Source organism: Triticum urartu, chromosome 5 (assembly GCF_003073215.2).
Source record: "Triticum urartu cultivar G1812 chromosome 5, Tu2.1, whole genome shotgun sequence".
NCBI classification, from domain to species: domain Eukaryota; kingdom Viridiplantae; phylum Streptophyta; class Magnoliopsida; order Poales; family Poaceae; genus Triticum; species Triticum urartu.
In genome coordinates, this window is record NC_053026.1 from 584,845,924 (window position 1) to 584,851,923 (window position 6,000).

Sequence of the window (6,000 nt, forward strand, 5' to 3'; positions counted from 1 at the left end):
AAGGTATTGTCTTGGGGCATAAAGTTTCTGAAACAGGTATTGAAGTTGATAAAGCCAAGGTTGATGCTATTGAAAAGATGCCATGCCCCAAGGACATCAAAGGTATAAGAAGTTTCCTTGGTCACGCTGGATTTTATAGGAGGTTCATTAAGGACTTCTCAAAAATTTCTCGGCCTCTGACTAACTTATTACAAAAAGATATACCATTTGTCTTTGATGATGATTTTGTAGAAGTATTTGAAATACTTAACAAAGCATTGATCTCTGCACCCATTGTTCAGCCACCTGATTGGAATTTATCCTTTGAAATTATGTGTGATGCTAGTGATTATGCTGTAGGTGATGTTCTGGGGCAAAGAGTTGATAAGAAATTAAATGTTATTCAATATGCTAGTAAAACCCTAGACAATGCTCAAATAAATAATGCTACTACTGAAAAGGACTTCTTAGCAGTTGTATTTGCTTGTGATAAGTTCAGACCGTATATTGTTGATTCTAAAGTAACTATTCACACTGATCATGCTGCTATTAAATATCTTATGGAAAAGAAATATGCTAAACCTAGACTTATTAGATGGGTTCTCTTGCCACAAGAATTTGACTTACATATCGTTGATAGAAAGGGAGCTGAGAACCCCATTGCAGACAACTTGTCTAGGTTAGAAAATGTACTTGATGACCCACTTCCTATTGATGATAGCTTTCCTGATGAGCAGTTAAATGTCATAAATGCTTCTCATACTGCTCCATGGTATGTTGATTATGCTAATTACATTGTTGCTAAGTTTGTACCACCTAGTTTCACATACCAGCAAAAGAAAAAGTTCTTCTATGATTTGAGGCATTACTTTTGGGATGACCCACATCTTTATAAAGGAGTAGATGGTGTTATTAGACGTTGTGTACCTGAGCATGAACATGAACAGATCCTACGCAAGTGTCACTCCGAAGCTTATGGAGGACACCATGCTGGAGATAGAACTGCACATAAGGTATTGCAATCTGGGATTTATTGGCCTACTCTCTTCAAGGATGCCCATAAGTTTGTCTTATCTTGTGATGAATGTCAAAGAATTGGTAATATTAGTAGACGTCAAGAAATGCCTATGAATTATTCACTCGTTATTGAACCATTTGATTTTTGGGGCTTTGACTATATGGGACCCTTTCCTTCCTCTAATGGATATACACATATTTTAGTTGCTGTTGATTACGTTACTAAGTGGGTAGAAGCTATTCCAACTAGTAGTGCTGATCATAACACTTCTATTAAAATGCTTAAAGAAGTTATTTTCAGAGATTTGGAGTTCCTAGATATTTAATGACTGATGGTGGTTCACATTTTATTCATGGTGCTTTCCGTAAAATGCTTGCTAAGTATGATGTTAATCATAGAATTGCATCCCCTTATCACCCTCCGTCTAGTGGTCAAGTAGAATTGAGTAATAGAGAGCTCAAATTAATTTTGCAAAAGACTGTTAATAGATCTAGAAAGAATTGGTCCAAGAAACTTGATGATGCATTATGGGCCTATAGAACTGCATATAAAAATCCTATGGGTATGTCTCCGTATAAAATGGTTTATGGAAAAGCATGTCACTTACCTCTTGAACTAGAACACAAGTCATATTGGGCTATTAAAGAGCTCAATTATGATTTTAAACTTGCCGGTGAGAAGAGATTATTTAATATTAGCTCACTCGATGAATGGAGAACCCAAGCCTACGAAAATGCCAAGTTGTTTAAAGAAAAAGTTAAAAGATGGCATGATAAAAGGATACAAAAGCGTGAGTTTAATGTAGGTGACTATGTATTGCTATACAACTCTCATTTAAGATTTTTTGCAGGAAAACTTCTCTCTAAATGGGAAGGTCCTTACGTTATTGAGGAGGTCTATCGTCCCGGTGCCATAAAAATCAACAACTTCAAAGGCACAAATCCGAAGGTGGTGAACGGTCAAAGAATCAAACATTATATCTTAGGTAATCCCATAAATGTTAAAACCAATGTTACTGAAACCATAACCCCGGAGGAATACATAAGGGACACTTTCCGGAACGTTTCAGACTCCGAAAAGGAATAGGTATGTGGTACGGTAAGTAAACCGACTCCAAAACAGTCTTTAAGGCAATATTTCTCCGTTTTGGAATATTTAGAAAAATAGAAAAATAAGAAACAGTCTGGGAAGGACACGAGGGCTCCACGAGGGTGGAGGGCGCGCCCTATCCCCGGCACGCCCCCTACCTCGTGGGCACCTCGTGCGCTCTCCGGACTCTGTTTTCTTACACGACACGTATTTTGGTCGATAAAAATTCATTATATAATCTTCCGGGGGTTTTGACTCCCGTATCACGCAAATATCTCCTGTCTTTGTTTTGAGTTGTCCTGCTGCAGACAGAGCAACATGTCGTCCCAGTATTCAGAAGGAGAAAGCTATGTCGCTGATTACCTTGCAGATCCTAAGGTCTATGGGGATGTGGAGCATTGCGGTTGGACTACGGAAGAAGAAGAGGACTACGAACCCAAGGGAAAGGAGGAGACGAGCTCAGATGAAGATGAAGTCCCACTACCTCGACCTGGGGACATGCATGTGGAGTTCAAAAAGTCAAGCCTCCCGAATAGGGTAAAGAAACCTAAGATCGAGTTTATCCCTTTTCTCCTCTTGCAGGAAAATAAGCAGGAACTATGCAAAAAGGTACTGAGCCTGGAACAGGAGATCGAGGACCTAAGGGACCAAAATTCTGTCCTCAAGCACAAATTAAGGAAGAAGCTTACGCCATCAACAAAACCATCACCTTCTCCACCAACAAAGGAGACATAATCACATGGGTATGGGCACTCCCCCTGGCAACTGCCAAGCTTGGGGGAGTGCCCCGGTATCGTATCACCATCACTTTTATCTTTACCGTTTTTCTTAGTTCGATCCTTTTGGTAATATCTTGATCTAGTAGAATAAAAGTTCTTAGTATGATCTAGTTGTGAGTTTTGCTTTATAGTTCCTCTATGTAATCGAGTCCGTGAGCTATATAATAAAGATTAGTGTTGAGTCAAGGGTTTGATTATTTTGCCATGATCCTAAGGGAATAAAAGAAAAGAGAAAGAAATAAAAAGAAACAAAGAGATCATGTGAATATTATGGAGAGTAGTGAGCTCACATAGAGAAAGTATGATGAATAAAAGTTGTTGAGGGTTGACAAACATAGTTTTGGTAATCGTTGCAATTAATAGGAAGTAATAAAGAAAGAGAGGTCTTCACATATAAATATACTATCTTGGAAATCTTTTATGATTGTGAGCACTCATTAAAATATGACATGCTAAAGAGTTGACGTTGGACAAGGAAGACAACGTAATGGGTTATGTTTTCTTACAACTGAGATAAATTATATTGTCATGGATCATCCAACATGGTTGAGCTTGTCTTTCTCCCTCATGCTAGCCAAATTCATCGCACCAAGTAGAGATACTACTTGTGCTTCCAAATACCCTTAAACCAGTTTTGCCATGAGAGTCCACCATACCTACCTATGGATTGAGTAAGATCCTCCAAGTAAGTTTTCATTGGTGCAAGCAATAAAAATTGCTCTCTAAATATGTATGAGTTATTAGTGTGGGAGAAATAAGCTTTATACGATCGTGTGATACGGAAGAAATAAAAGCGACAGACTGCATAATAAAGGTCCATATCACAAGTGGCAATATAAAGTGACGTTCTTTCACATTAAGATTTTGTGCATCCAACCATAAAAGCGCATGACAACCTCTGCTTCCCTCTGCGAAGGGATTATCTTTTACTTTCATCTCCTACATTGCATAAGAGTCATGGTGATCCTCACCCTTCCTTTTTACATTTTGTCCTTTGGCAAGCACAGTATGTTGGAAAGATCCTAGTATATATGGCTAATTGGATGTGAGTTTTCATGAACTATTATTGTTGACATTACCCTTGAGGTAAAACGTTGGGAGGCAAAACTATAAGCCCCTGTCTTTCTCTGTGTCCGATTAAAACTCCATGCCCATAAGTATTGCGTGAGTGTCAGCAATTGTGAAAGACTATATGATAGTTGAGTATGGGACTTGCTGAAAAGCTCTTATACATTGACTCTTTCCTATGTTATGATAAATTGCAATTGCTCCAATGACTTAGATTATAGTTTGTTAGTTTTCAATGAAGTGTACGATTCATACTTGAAATTGTGATTGAATTATTACTCTAGCATAAGAAATCATATGACAAGAATTATATTAGTTGTTGTTCTAAGAATGATCATGATGCCCTCATGTCCGTATTTTATTTTTATCGACACCTCTATCTCTAAACATGTGGACATATTTTTCGATTTCGGCTTTCGCTTGAGGACAAGCAAGGTCTAAGCTTGGGGGAGTTGATACGTCCATTTTGCATCATGCTTTTATATCGATATTTATTGCATTATGGGCTGTTACTACACATTATGTCAAAATACTTATACCTATTCTCTCTTATTTTACAAGGTTTATATAAAGAGGGAGAATGCCGGCAGCTGGGATTCTGGGCTGGAAAAGGAGCAAATATTAGAGACCTATTCTGCACAGCTCCAAAAGTCCTGAAACTTCACGGAAGATGTTTTCAGAATATATAAAAAATACTCAGTGGAAGAAATTCACCAGGGGGGCCACACCCTGCCCACGAGGGTGGGGGCGCGCCCCCTACCTCGTGGGCCCTCTGGTGGCCATATTCTGCTATATGAAGTCTTTCGATGGGAAAAAATAGGAAGCCATCTTCTCGGACGAAATTCCACCGCCACGAGGCGGAACCTTGGTGGAACCAATCCAGGGCTCTGGCGGAGCTGTTCTGCCGGGGAAACTTCCCTCCCTGAGGGGGAAATCATCGCCATCGTCATCACCAATGCTCCTCTCATCGGGAGAGGGCAATCTCCATCAACATCTTCATCAACACCATTTCCTCTCAAAACCCTAGTTCATCTCTTGTATCCAATTCTTGTCTCCAATTCTTGTCTCCAAGTCCGGGATTGGTAGTAGTAGGTTGCTAGTAGTGTTAATTACTCCTTGTAGTTGATGCTAGTTGGTTTAATTGGTGGAAGATCATATGTTCATATCCTATATGCATATTAATACCCCTCTAATTATGAACATGTTTATGCTTTGTGAGTAGTTACGTTTGTTCCTGAGGACATGGGAGAAGTCTTGCTATTAGTAGTCATGTGAATTTGGTATTCGTTCGATATTTTGATGAGATGTATGTTGTCTCTCCTCTAGTGGTGTTATGTAAATGTGGACTACATGACACTTCACCATTATTTGGGCCTAGAGGAAGGCATTGGGAAGTAATAAGTAGATGATGGGTTGCTAGAGTGACAGAAGCTTAAACCCTAGTTTATGTGTTGCTTCGTAAGGGGCTGATTTGGATCCATATGTTTCATGCTATGGTTAGGTTTACCTTAATACTTTTGTTGTAGTTGCGGATGCTTGCAATAGAGGTTAATCATAAGTGCGATGCTTGTCCAAGTAAGGACATCACACAAGCACCGGTCCACCCACATACCAAATTATCAAAGTACCGAACGCGACTCATATGAGCGTAATGAAAACTAGCTTGATGATATTCCCATGTGTCCTCGGGAGCGCTTTTCTCTATATAAGAGTTTGTCCAGGCTTGTCCTTTGCTAAAAAAAGGATTGGGCCACCTTGCTGCACTTTATTTACTTTTGTTACTTGTTGCTCGTTATAAATTATCCTATCACAAAACTATATGTTACCACTTATTTCAGTACTTGCAGAGAATACCTTGCTAGAAACCGCTTATCATTTCCTTCTGCTCCTCGTTGGGTTTGACACTCTTACTTATCAAAAGGACTATGATAGATCCCCTATACTTGTGGGTCATCAGTGCTTAGGCGAAACCCTGTGTCGGTAACTTCATCATCACCGTCGACACGCCGTCGTGCTGACGGAACTCACCCTCAGCCTCAGCTGGATCAAGAGTACGAGGGGCGTCAT